This window comes from Epinephelus fuscoguttatus, linkage group LG8 (assembly GCF_011397635.1).
Source record: "Epinephelus fuscoguttatus linkage group LG8, E.fuscoguttatus.final_Chr_v1".
Classification (NCBI taxonomy): Eukaryota; Metazoa; Chordata; class Actinopteri; order Perciformes; family Serranidae; genus Epinephelus; species Epinephelus fuscoguttatus.
The window spans coordinates 4,755,872-4,771,094 of NC_064759.1; positions in this window are offsets into that span (position 1 = coordinate 4,755,872).

A 15,223-nucleotide genomic window follows, 5' to 3' on the forward strand; every position below is an offset into this window, starting at 1 on the left:
TTGGATGGATTGATTGATTGATTGATTGATTGATTGATTGATTGATTGATTGATTGATTGATTGATTTATATATACTAATCCTCGTTTGGAGAAAAAAATATGGCAGAGTGTCGTTCCTGTGGGCTACAGCAACACTAAACCCCTGAGCTTGCCTGAGAAGGACTAAATGCACAAAGCTGCTATTTTTAAATATCCCATGGAGAGAGACTCTCACTGCAGCCTGTTCTATTTTGTTGTGAAAATGTGGGCGTGCAGCCTCGTTCTGTGGACGATAAACCAGGTGCAGACTTCCATCTGTGTCACCGCTGATGAGGAAATACAGCGAGTGCTGGACGGAGCAGTGAGTGACAACAACCCCGCCCACATTTAAGAGGACTGTCTGCTGTGGAAACGGATCTCTGGTCTAGGAACATATTCACAGGGGTTACTGTTGGTACTGAAGGTACTATACCTAAAGTTTTCGGTGGAAAGGTACCCTAAGTTTAAGACCCAAACCCAATCTCAGACACAAAGCGTTTTCTCATTCATTACTTAACCATTAGCTAGCTAGGCTAAAGCAAGCAAGCATCTCTATCTGAACTTTCCACTGGACAGTGAATATCTACTTGCAATCAATAGGATCTGTTCATTTTAAAGATTTGTTCACTGAATCGTTTACTGCTCGATCAGTCCCACACACTGAATTGAAACACAGCTTCTTATTGGTTGCAGCTCCATGTTCTCTCTCATCACTGCTGTGTTGGATAAAACCAGTCAGGCTCAGATATGCTATTCACAATTGAGGGTCCGCCTCGGCCCACAGCAGTAAACAAGAGGGCTGGGCTTACGATGCTCCTACTGCCGACATCGGGTGAACGTGAGACAAAAAGACACTGCTGGATCTTAAGCGGGTTGATTGAGTGCAGATGTCACAAAAGCAGTGAGAAGTACAGATTGCATGCGCTAGATGTATTCAAGACAATGGAATGTTGTTTGCACAGACAAAGCACAAAGGTACGATGTAGTGGAGAGAAACAAGTCCCTTATTTTGGTATATCAATCCTATTGAGGCCAGGATCGATCTTCAAAATGAAAAGATTGAATGAGAATGACAGTATTGATATTTTAGGATTGATCTGCCCACTCTTATTGCCAGGTACTTTCCCCCTGGAGTTGCATTTTCAGATCCCTGTGAACATATTTCTTTTCCTAAGCCTAACCTCTGTAATTTTACATTAATTACATAACTGTACGTTAAGGACTTAATATCATTCATGGGGCACAAATTCATAGGATGTGATACGAACTGTTGTGCATGCATTTTTCGTAGGATATCAATACGAACTGTTAAATGAGAATACATTGCTGGAACAAACACTAATTTTAAAAAATCTGTAACAAGAGAAATCATTTGGTAAAATTACTCTCAAGGGCTGAATAGATGTGGCATTAATATGTTGTTGTTGTTGTTTTTTTTGTGACCATATTTGACGAATAAAAATGTCACATTCCCATGCTGGCCACTATATTGGCTCCTGCTGTCAAACAGCATATTGTAGCATACACTGCGTACGGTGATGAGCCATCACTGAGCCCTGCGGACAACAAGCCTTCCTGTGTATTCTAACCTTTCCCAGAAGGCTGCTGCCAAAGAGGACTATAGCGTGCATTCAGCCATCTTTGTTATTGCCCACAGAGCTCTGGGGGCAGTGGGATAGGAAGCTGTGTCGGCTCTAGTTTCCTCTGCCGCCGTGGCCCCCGGGGGCACAAGGGCCGCATTGTGACGGTCACGGTCTCCACGCAGTGACAGCAGGCGGCGGTCACACAAACACTGTCCAATGTGGAAAAAAGATGAAATAATGGGATTCTTCTGTTTTTGCTTGTGTTGCTTCTCCATTGTGCTCCGTCATCAATGGGACTCTTTATTGGCCTCCAATTAGTATTCACCCAAACACCTCTAGGTGAAAACAGCCAACTGTCTCTGCAGCGCTATCCATCCATCCATCCATCCATCTATCTGATCTATCTATATATCTGCAATTCTTTTTCCACTGCCAGGAGTGTGATAGTGGAACCCTTCATGTGCACAGGTTAATTTGTTATGATGCAAAAGTGAAACCAAAAAAAAATGTTAAAATGAAATAAACATGGCAGTAATCAGGCATGTTAGATGCAAGTCATGCAACACGTGTTGTGTTTGTATGGGCTTTCTTAAGTTGCAGCCACCACAGGAGAGTGCTATGTGTGGTAAAAGTTGGTTATTGTTGGTCCAACACTTTGATCCAGGATATCACACTATATTTCATATCTCTTGAGCCTCGTGATGTGTCCATTAAGCAGTCCGGTTCAGTTCAGTTCAGTCCGGTTCAGTTCGGTACAGATTAGAACACATTAGAATGGTTATTTTTGTGCTGCCTTGTAAAAAGTTGTGGATTGTATCAGTAGAATGGTCCCCATTTTTCTTCACCCCTCACATGTGGCTTATGTGAACTGCATAATATTCTATTCTAGCTCCAGAAAAAACATGACTGAGCGTCGTTCCTGTGCACTCTGGCAGCTTGTCAATTTTTTGTTAGCATTTTTTCCATGACAAAGACGAGACAATGACGAGCTAAAAATAGTTCTTGATAATAAAAAGTAAGACGGAATCAATGTTTGATTTTTGTTGACGAGACTTGACGAAAATGCGGTGGACTATTGGACATTGAACGCTGAGAGCGACCGTGCTTGTAATTATCTTCAAATGCCGCATGAGTGACAAGCCGTGTGTGTCTGACTGTGGATGGTGGAGCTGCTGAATGGATTTGTGGAGTCTGTTAGTTGCAGCGGTGGCAGTTAGCAGCTAGCTCCGCTCGCAGCCTTCACAGCTTCACCCCGCAGGACTCCACTCAGTCCAGACTGGAGAAGGTTTGTGGGTGGATGGTGTTTGACAGGCAGGTAGGAGGCTCAGTTATCTGTGAGTGTAGCTGTGTTGTAAGTAAACAGGCTGAACTCAGATCAGTTTTCTCTGACAGAGATGAAAGTTTAGTTTGAATCACCAACTCTGTGAGAGGACACCAGTTTAAACCTCCAGACTAACATGTTGCACATGAAGAAACAAGTTATGTTTCTGCTTCTTAACAGTCACATGGATAAGTCAGAGTTTGCAATGAACCTGGGGACAAATCCTAGTTGGCTCACATTAGTTATTTGTTGAGAGCATAAATAGAGAGATGTTGAGCTTTTCAGATGATGATCAGTGAGTGTGTGCTCGTAAATCAGCCCTTAAAGCTGTCACACACTGCTGGAGACATGACAGACAGGAAGTGTGTAGAAATTAATTGTAGTTGTAGGAAAAAAAACAACAACAACGAAATATTTATACAACCTGTCACCTTGATTCTCATTTCTGATACATCAATTAGCCTCACTGGATTAGTTTAATGACACATAATATATGGAAAACAAAATGACTAAAAGTTTACTATTATGTTTTGAATTTTCATCGACTAAAACAAGACTAAAAATTGAAGGATAAAAATAACTTAAATGTGACTTCAACTAATGAGCAATTTTGTCTCAAGACTAAGACTTAATCTAAAATAGCTGCCAAAATCAACACTGGCTTTTAGAACTTATTTAGTATTTTGTAGAATAACTCATCCTCCTGGATATCTATTTTCCTCTTTCCCTCCAAGCCATTTTTATATTCTCAACCCTGAATGACAGCTGTTACATTTATTAACACTTGCAGTCATTTACCAGCACCTCTCCATCTTTTCTTTTGCTTCATTCTTTTAACTTCCCTATCTCTCTCCTCTCTGTATCATCAGCACAAAAATTTTGGTGAATGAGCAGCACAAACATTGCCCTCTGCTGTAAGACTGCATAAATACTGCAGTACTAACACTTGTCTGTCAGAGTCTCTAGTTTAAACTGTGTTCAAATAACCTAACGTGGTATTGCATTTCATCCTGACTGTAATCTTTACATGTGAGGTCAGAGGTCAAACATGAGGACCAAACACCAGGGTGGAAATATCATGATACTGTCAGCTTTTATGGAAGGAAGAAAAACATGGTAGCTGTAACAGAAATGCTATAATGCAAAATGTTTGTTGTATTTTTCATAAAGAAGTTGGTTCAAGTCCTAACGCGAATGATAGGAAAGATTTGAAAGCTTTGATTGATTATGTTTTCCTTTAAAAAATGAGCAACAGTCATTTCAGAGTTTCTTGTCACTCATCCTCTGTTTGACTGATTTCCTCTCCTTCCGTCTTTCCTGTCGGAGGTTCTCAGAAACATATTCCAGCCTGCAGGTGAACCCTCTCGGCCCCGCAGCACTCTGTGACACTTCATTTCCATTTGACGGATGGATTCGTACTTGGTTTTAGGTTACACTCCTGAAGCAGTGAGCAGGGCTGGGAACCATAGAATTTATTGATTCTGGTTATTCTTGTTTAGGTTCTTAATTAATTCATTAAGAACAGAAACCAAAGATCTCCTAAAGGTACAACCCACCCTACCTTGCTGCCATTTCTCTTGAATTGATGTGGTGATTGACTGAACGTCCCTCCCATCCACACACAACAGATGAGCGAGGCTGATATGAGAGCAGGCCGGGCCTGCCTACAGCCCTGATGATGTATCAGTTTGTATGGTGCATCGGTGCGTGACTCTGTGCGTGACTCTGTTGACGAAAGGCATGACAAGCGGCGGGGTCACAAAGGCAGCTTCATGGGAAAAAGTATGCACTTTCTGACATTTCTGCCACTCTGAAAGGTTTCCCCTGTGAAGACACGATACCCCCTGGAACATTTTTATCATTCTTACAGATGCCCCTTCTCCTGTTGAGAGTGATGGTTTTAGAGCGTAGTGACAGATTTACCCTCGTCACAGTTTAAAAAGGTAAATAGTCCTGACAGCGAGCACGGAGAGGCTCCCCTGTCTGACCCAGGGTTACCCACATCCCTCTGCTATTCATGCAGGTAAATGCGGGTACCCTTGTTATCTCACACATGTTCGGTTAGTGAGTCTAAATGGCGCTGGATTTCACCTTTGACCCTTCTTTTTGCAGCAAACAATGTTTAGCATTCCTTTCCTCAGTGTGGTTTCATTTTCCTTCGACAGTGGAGCAGATATATGTATGAGATTATGATTAAAATTGTCAACCAGGGTATCGTGCAGTTCTTTGAGCTTCTAGAACCAGCACAGTTTCAGGAGAACTCATTCGTTACCTCCCTATTCCCTCCTTTGAGAGTCTGTCACCAGTTACATTCAGGAGTCCTGTCACACTATGATTGCTGGGTAGGTGAACCTCAACATACCTCACCACATGGCACTTCCTTGATCTTCTGTGGCTTGAACTGTTCCTCATTTGTGTGCTGCCAAATGAACAAATGTAAATGTGAATGTGGATTCACCCGTGTACACCCACCATCTACCCCCAACACATCTTTCTGAATTCTGTGCGGTATGAGAATGTAGCACTTTGGTGAGCCTTAAAAACATTACCAATGAACATAATCAGAGCAGCAATGTTTCTTACCCTTTTGTATTATACAGCTATCATTTTTGGACACTACAGCCAGTTGCTAGAAGAAAATGTTAGCATTGTTCATTTCTGCAACCCATAAATAGTGCATGTGGTGTATTGACGAGGCGTTTTTCTACTGAGACATTGCTGCTTTTCCAGCAGGGATAGTGTCTTCAAAATATGATCCTTTGCTAACAATAACCAAGTGGTTTTTGAGCCTAAACCTAACCACATTAACCATAAGGCCCGTTTCCACTGAAGAAGTTCCTGGTACTATTTGGGGGGCAGGAACTACTACAGGAACATCCTCTCGCCCGGCCCTCTCAACTGCCGTGTCTCCACTGAATTGATTTAATTTTCTGTCAGAAAAATGACAAAGCTTATCTGGCATGTGTCATGTGACTCTCTCCATAATTGACATATCTTCAGTGTGCTGATGATTTTGTGACATGTGACTCTCAGGTCTTCCAGCAGACTTTCAGGCTCTTCACTGATTGGCTGCTGAGATACTCCACTTTGGCAGGTGTGCTAGAGTATTCTATCAGTGCTCGCAGCCCGAGGGACTTCAATACTGTTTGTTTATTTTTCAGTTCAAAATTCTTCCAGAGTTTCAATGAAAACCATAATCACTGATGTAAATTAAGTCTTTTACCCAAACGAGAGTACACAAACATACGTTCACACAAAAACAGGTGTCATCCACCACAGTGCACGATTTACTGATCAGCCGCAGGCTCTCTAACCCATAACTTACCAGTTGAGTTAGTTCTGTAACATGTTGACGCCCTGTGTGATAGTCACACAGGTTGATATCGATCTGAGCGCAGAGACGGGAGACAGATAAGTCAACATTCCCATACCTGTCTCTGTTCAGCCTGGAGCACCTCCGGGTAGTACTCTGCAACCCACAGCACAACACACAACCTCAAAACAAGATAGCAACACTGTGTGTGTGTGTGTGTGTGTGTGTGTGTGTGTGTGTGTGTGTGTGTGTGTACACATTTTACAACTTTTTCTACAGTTCCTCCTCCAAAAACAAGGATACTGTTTCACTCCCTCTGGGAATTTTTTGTGATGGCCTCAGTAGATAAACATGCAGGCCCACTGATCTGTCAGCAGATCATCCCATAAACCAGATGCCTTAATTACAACATATACAGCATTTCTGTCAGCAGGGTTACCTGAGGAATATCACTAATTTTACCCCATATATATTTTAATAATTGTGTCAACATTAGTCTCGCTCACCAGACTTTTCTCAAGAAAAGAAAGGTCTGGCTGCGCCGACTCTCACTTTAAGATTGGAGAAAAAAACGCCCCAGCTGCTTGTATTTGTTTCAGCCAATCACAATTGTTCTGGGCGGTGCCACAGCAACGGTGCCCTTGCAAAAATATTGCCGGGTGGAAACAGGTTTTGGTGTAACACGCCCACAAAAATATCACCTACAGGACGCGAACCATGGCAGAAAAATGGCTACATCCCCGCAAGATCAAACACCGCAAAAGTTAGTAAAGGACGTGTTGAAAATAGTTGAAAACTGCTACACAACCGGAGGTGGTAGGGCGGGACTTCAGCAGGTGGCTCGTTCCGCCCAGTGAAAAGCTGATCTATGCAGCGAACTTCCGCCCACTCAGACTGTCAACATAAGCCCTTTTTACACAGAGATGGCGCTATAGAGCTGCTACAAAATTTACTTTTCATGCTGCCTTTGCATTTTTACACAGAACCAAACAACAGCGGCATCGTTCTGCCCCCATGTGTAATTTTAGATAGCAAGCCGACATTGTGGAATCAAAAGCGGTGTGACGGTTGTGACATATAACACTAGAGTCATATATAATGTATGCATCGGCAGTGCTCTGTAAACAAAAACAATGCCATAACATGTCAACAATCATTTAACACCCCTGTTATATGACGGCTGATTTCATCCTTTTAGGGGCCACAGAGCGACAGCTGGAGTGAAGGAGTTCACTCTGTAAGGGTTGGCAACAGTCCTGAAGAAGAGAGCTCACTCACAGCGGCAGAGTGGAGTAAAGAGCTGATTGGTTGAGCTGAGACACACCTATAAGCTTATGGGTCCATTAGACAACTTGGTTCAGAGAATTTTGGTTTTTCAGAGACAGGTTACCAAACCATGACACGGTGAAAAAGACAAGATGGATTTAATAAAAGCCTGACAAAAGAAGGTCATCATGGTTTTATCAATGTGAAAACAGGACAGTTTTCTGAGACAAATGTGTTGTTACAGCCAGTGGTGTAAGGTAGTTGCGATGGGCCTTAGTGCACGCTGGCGGGCTCTTGTACGTGCTATTGTGCACATATCATCTCGTCACATGGTCAGAGACTTGACATTGGAGAATATAAACATACATATTACCCAACAATCATCATTGCTTATCTGTATTTGACAAAGGAAATTAATTAAATTAATTAAATTTAATAATTGTAATAGTTTATCATAGTTTATTTGGAATAAGCATCTTATTTTGTTTTTAAGTTGGCAGTCACTCGTAAGGGCCAGTTCTCTACCCAACACGTAGAGAACTGGCCCACCTTGTGGGCCCCAGTGCAACCACACTGCCTGCACTACCTATATTTACACCCCTGGTTACAAAAATGCAAGTAGAAACAGGATAATTTGGTATCATGCAATAACAAAAAAACGACACCATTAAACAATGAGAAATACATATTTTGTGAAAAGGAATTCTTACAAATGAGAAACTGAAACTTTTGACAGTAAAATATGGGAAGTGAAATCACTGTTTGCAAATTTTAATTCACATTTTTAGAAAATAAACTCTGAGCCCACAGATGAAATGACATGCTAAAACAGATGCCTTTGCATCGCACACATACTCACTCTGAAATGACCATGCAGACCCTCCAAAAAGCACAGTACAGTATAATAGCTCCACTGTGCATTAGCAAGTTAAGTGTGAAATACCTGTTCAGCTTCCTAATGTATGTTATCTCTGTGTTGGATAACAGGCAGGTTTGGACTTGTGTTTATCTTTTTTCATCTGGTGCCAGGCCTCTTGTAGCCTCCATGGTGTTACTACTGATGCCTTCCCACCTCTGATTGGGAGATTGTGTTATCTGAGGGGCCCAGGAGCCAGCCTTCTGCCTGTTGCACTGATGGACCGACAAGAAGCATTCACTTCCACAAGAAAAAAAAATCTCTGGCACGCACATTTGGACTTCTGAATTGCGTGATGAAAGTCAGGTGACACAACCAACAAGTCCTCATCACAAAAACAGATATTTTAATTTATCCCTGTGAGAGTTCGGTTGATCTGGTTGGACAGTCACAGTCTGTTCAAGTCCTGCATCCAAAACCTTACTTAAATAAAAGTCTGTAAATATTATCAGCAAAAAACATCAAAAGTAAAAGCACTCCTGCAGAAGAATACACAATTAGAATTTTCTTATTACCTCTACTATGCATAAGCCTGGAGGGGATCATGTGTTTCATCAAGTGTATGATGTATGTGTGTATCTGTCTGCAGCATATCTCACAAACTAGTGGACCGATCAGCCTCATATTTCAATAAGGAGAGACAGAAGAATGAAGTAAAGATTATATTTAATACAAAATATGAGTGTGCAGATTAACAGATGATTTGTGCTGATTAAGATTTAACAGAAGTCTTTGGCACTTGGACACCAGAGGGAGATATTTTGTGATCGAGGGACATCTGAGTGGCAGCATGATAAATCTCCCGCATGAAGGTGGTGGTGGCTGATGACTCTGAGGCTGCTGACTGCAGAGGCTGATTAGGCTGATGAATCTGTAAAGACAAGGTGGTGATGGGGAGGTGGAGGGCGTGCTCGACTGCAATAAGAAAGCACTGCAGCAAAGAAAGAAACATATCTAAAATGAGGAGCAGTCAGATAATAGGCCGATAGCAACAGCTGTACTTTGTGTTTAGTGCTGATTACGAGATGTTGAGAGGCTAAAGGCCCCGACGCACCAAGCTGACAATCGCCATCAGTCAGTGTTTGGCCATTGTGGGTGTCTGTACTAGGCTGACCAAACGTCCTCTTTTGCCCGGACATGTCCACTTTTCACGTCCTGTCCGGGGCGTCCGGGGGGTGTTTATAAATTGATGATAACTACTAAAGCACTGAATTTGTGTCACACAGTTGTTATGGTTACAGACTATTTAACAGGCCGGGCGTGTGCCGTGGATGCTCTGCGGAGAGGGAGACCTCCGTGTTTGAGACGGGAGCAGGCGGCGGAAGGTCCGAGGCTTCCAGAAAGGGGAGAGGTAGAAACAGCCAATGTGTGTCTGTGTGTGTTCTGTTCAGGTGTTGTCATGTAAATAACAGTGCCCAAGCAATAAACAGGACAGACAATAGATTGTATTTATTTTTACACTACATTTTCACTGAAAGCTGACCGAATCCGACCCGAGCCCGAATACAGTTTGTACATTTTTGACCGAACACGGCCCGACACGTCGGGACCCATCGGGCTCGGATCAGGTACCCACACTCTAGTGTGTGCATGTGTCCCCTATCTATAGGGGCCTATCTCAATTTCTGTCTTTGAGAGATATTATTTTGTAATATAACTGAATTTTCTATCCATACATATAAACTTTAAATATATTAAAATGATAAGGCATCTTTGAGTAAACTGCGAGTATCATTTAATTAGGCTATCTCATGGCCAGGCCAAATGTCCTCTTTTTTGGAAATCAAAATATGGTCACCCTAAGTGCTGCTAACTTTTTGGCAGAGTCACAGGGACGTCAAGCAGTGCAGCAGTGGCCCTTTGTCATTGCTAGTTCTCTGAAATCAGTTTGGTGTGTGTGTGTGTGGGCCTTAACATGCTAAATTAAGACAGCCAAACATCAGCATATTAACCTTTTCATTGTTCAAATATTAGCATGCTAATGGAGCTCAAGTGCAACCTCACAGAGCTGCTAACAACACTCTCAGTTCCGCAGAAAGAAAAAGTTGCCCATTAATGCCCAAAGTCAGTTAAAAACTGAAGGCCAGGTTATTGTTGTTTCTGTGGTCAGTCAGGGAGAAGCACTACGAGTGTTAGCAGCAGGCTAACAGCTGTGTTTTGGTATCAAGGTGCCTACAAATACTAAATTCACTCCACCAATAGATTGTCTTAGTCATTGCATTTGTTCCTGTTTCTAAAACTGGTTTATACAGCTGTGAATGTGGATGTTGTTTCTGTATAACTGTCAGTTAGCTGCTGAATGCAGTGGGAAAATAAACAGTGAAAGTCGTTGGACATGGACAATTTAATCCAACTGAGCAGCTTGAATTTATGACAGTTTTGTTTTGATTTTTGACAGAGATATGTGGATATAGTTCATCTTTGGTTTAAATGTCTATGCTGTGTGCAGCACTGTGTTATCTCTGTATAAAAATATGTTCAGCTGTTTGACTGGAATTACTTATTTTTGCTAAAACATCCTGCTTCACCTTGTTTTTGATTTTGCATAAGTTTTATTTAGACTACAGCTCAACAATAAACCAGAAATCTAATCCAAATCACTTTTAAGCAGCTTTTACACAAGTTTAATGTATTGCAAAAAAAGAGGAGGATTACTGACAACACTTTCTTGGTGAAAGAGATTTGAATCTATAAAGCTCAGTGGAGCTGACTAACCATGAACGCATGGTACACATGGTATAACATGAATTGCAACATTTACGGTGCAATTTAAAGTATTTGTGGAATTGTTGTGTGTTATCTAAGATCTGACATGAATGTCACAAGACACTTTGTGTGATTGTAGCACGAGACTCGCACAAGACTTAAGGTGTCTGCCACGAGTTTCCCCCACTGAGTAAACTCTGGTATGACAATAACTCTTGGCATCTCTCTGGCATTCAACAACAACAAAAATAATCTCTGTAATCACACCGGTGCTTCACAAACTCATCTGGCAGGAGACAGGAACAAATGTTTCTAATACAGTTGCAGAACTGAATGAAGGGAAAAAAAACAGACTGTATGGTTGCTTCAATTTGGAAACAAACTTGTCATCACAATGCTTTTATATTTCCATGTTTGGTTCAGATTTAATTTGTTTACACTGCAGCCAGCTTCCCTTTGGACCTCCATGATGGCACCATCCTGTTTGATTTCTATCATGAGTGCAAAGCATCTGCTCTGTTTCTAACAAGACCATTCCTGTTTTACTGTATCCAGAAGACATGTCAGTCGCTGCATTGATACACAATAAACTGAGAGGACAGAGGTCATTGTCTCAATCTGTCCATCAGCTTTTTCTGCAAGACCACACATGTACATTACCCGAGATATTATTAACACACCAAGCAGCAGCGGTTGATTGAAGCTGCACCTGTGGACTTTTGCCTTGAACCTTTAAGTGGAACCTGTAACTCTAACTGCCAAGGTGAAGTAACGAGGAATGAGAGAGATTCAAGAGGAAAGACAAGATGAGACTTGCTGGCATGCATGTACAAAGAAAGATGTCTTTATGGGCTGAAGTTTTGGGCTATTGTAAGTTATCAATCCAAATGTGTGACAAATTAATAATTTTCTTTGGAAGCCAGGGCTACACCTGCATGAGTCATTCTCCGTCAGTACAACTGATGACAAACCTGTTTTTACTTTCTGTATTACAGACAGTCTGTGTATGATGCGTAGACAGAACCAGCAGTTTGACGTCTTTAAGTTTCTGGTCCCAGTAGATCTGTGCTTTGATTTCTTCAAAGAAAATTACATTGTAAAAGTCTCTTGTATTACATCAAAAAAGCTGTTTGGCATTGGCAGAGAAGATTTGGCAAATTATCCATGGGCACAATCCACATACTCAGCTTTGCTGCTCATCCCACAAATGCATGTTCCTTACAAATGTGGCACTTTTTAAAAGGGAAATAAACAGGCTTTCCAGTGGTATAAGATTTATTGCCAAGAAGCATTGTTACAATAAAGAAATGATCTACCAAACACACATGTCCTTACTTTTTGTGCTTAGTTTTATATTGCACTTTTATTTAGCCCTGCAATAGTCTGGTGACCTTTCCACGGTGTATCCCACCTCTCGCCCAGTGTCAGCTGGGATAGGCTCCAGCCCCCTCGCGACCCCTAACAGGATAAGCGGGTACACTTAGGTCCCTTTTTATATGACAACGATATCAACTGAAAATGGTAAACTTTAGTTGCGTTTTAGCCGATCGTTTACACGACAGCGGCATTTTGGGTGCCTGAAAACGCAATGTTTTGAAAACAGCACCGTCTCCGCTGTCATGTACGCTTGCGATATGCAAGTTCCTCTGAAAAGGGAGACTTTTCGCACATGCGCATTACAGTTCCAGTCACTAGGCATGCGCAAGAAAGTCTACCATCACAACAACAATGGTGGACTCCCGAGCTCCCTATTGAATTTATCAACGTTTCCCATCATGGTGTAGATTTACTGTAGCAACTCCACCTCGTTGTCTGTCCAGACAAACGTTCATGCGGTTGCCACTTTGTTTGTTTATACATCGCCGCTCTGTAGAAGGAAGCGTAAGCGTCACACCGCCAACTACTGGCCTGGCATGTATACTGCAGCATTTTTGGTCATTTTTGTGCATCCGTGTGCACGGTGATTGTTATAAAAATGTTGTCTTCTAAACGCGGAACTTTTTTCAAAATGAAAATGAGAAATGATTCTGTTTTCAGTGGATTGTTTTCGTGTAAACATGGCCTTAGCAGTAAGCCCGGGTTGCCCAGTTAAGGCCCATTCAGACACCCTATGGTCTGAGCTACACTCGCAGCTGTTCAGTCCACACAGTACAGCAGCAGCACGGGCTCATTGAGTGGTGCGCTCATTCTTAAAACAGTCAGTTGCCTCTGCTAAGCAAAGTTTTTACAAATTAATCAACAATAAACCCAATAAAACAAACTTGCATTCAACAACAGGACTTCCAACTTCATCTGTCTTCACTGTCATCAACGTCAATGCAGAACTCGCTTAGACACTCATTTAATGACCTAATTAATGACCTTACAGCCAGGTAATGCAGATGTGTGTGACTCTGTAGAGCCCCTGCAACTGCTGGAAAATACCTGTTCTGTTGTTCTTCTATACAGTCTGTTAGTGGAATATAGTACTGGTTTTCTTATTTGTAACATTGATAATGAATATACAGTATATTTCTTTGCCTTATTTCATATATATTTTTTCTGTGTATGTGTGTGTGTGCACAACAAAGCAATTGCACGTAGAGCACTCAAATGGCTGGCAGTGACCCTGGCTCAGAGGCAGGACAAGGTGCACCGGCCTGTGGAGGCATACCGACTGACTTGTTGACGGGTGGCTGGTCAAACAGGATGCTGAGCAGACAGACAGGCCTTTCACTGTCACTGCAGAGTTCATAGCCTCTCTTTGACGCCTGTGGCCTCAAGGGTTAATAGTTTAAATTCCCCAAAATCATAACAACATTCCTGCCTGTTCTTTCACCTTTCTGAAGAAACGGCCGTCTCTGCTGATGGAGGACGCCGATACAGGTGTGAGTGACATCTCTTATCAAGCTTTACAGCAGGAGGAGGAGGAGGAGGAGGAGGAGGCACATACTATAGAGGTATCCTGTAGTCTAACCCCCCCCCAGCCTGTACTGTAGTGACTTTAACATTTAAACACAGTCTCCTGCCAGTCATCTGTGCTCTTCTCTCAAAGGCACAGCCACACCTGCATCCTGTGACTGTTGGAGACACAGTTAATGATCTGCTCTGGTTTCCTTAACAAATTGAGTTAGCATGCACTAAACTATTTTTTTAAATATAAAAATCCCAGAAAACACTGACAACAGTTTATCTTAGCAACAGTCTGTTATTCGAGTCAGGCCCCCGACACAAGCTGTGATTTGTGACATTGTGCTTTGTAAATAAAATTGACTTGACAATGCAAAAATGATTAAAAACACAGAAAACATGGCTGCATGAGGCGTCATATTTCTGAGCCAGTGTGGAGTTTTTGTTGCTGATGTTTGAGACCTTCTCTTTATCTTTAGTCAGGACAGCTGATCAGACAACTGCTGCTGCAGCTGTTAGAAATATAAAATGACTCACTGTCTGTGCATCGCAGGATATTTCCCAAGAGAGATCTGCAAAACACAAAAATGTGTCCAGCTTCACCAAAAGTGACAATTGAACCATTAACAGCAAATTTTTGGTAGTCAGTAGTCAGTAGTCAGTACTGTGACCACACTGTCCTCTGTACTGCTGCCTTTAAATGGAGCTCGTGATGTTGTATTTTCAACAAGGGAAGTAAAGTTCACAACATGCTTGGCATTCAAGTGGTTTAAAGGTCTATTGTGTAAGATCTCGTGGCATCCACCAGAGGCAGGCACCACAGGAAAACACTGGCACTGTACGTTTCTGCAAACCACAAATATATTTGTGTGTTTCATATGAATCATATCAAAGTTTCCAAAGTGACGTAGTATATCAGGTGACTTTCCCCTGTGGGGATGGAGGGGAAGGTGGATGGTAGTCACCTACAGTGGGTGAGACACCTGCCAAGCAGCAGACCACTATTAGAGACCATCAAACAGCAAAACCTGGTGTTTTTCCAGCAGCTTTTTAGCCCCAAATCATGTGTTTCCTTTCGGGATTGGGCCACTTTTTTTTCTTTTCTTTTTTTTTTTTTACAAAAAACAAAACCAAGCGGCAACTTCCAGGGATGAAAAATGAAGCCCACACCAAAGTGCCAAAAACTGTAGTTCTCTGAATGGCCACTTGA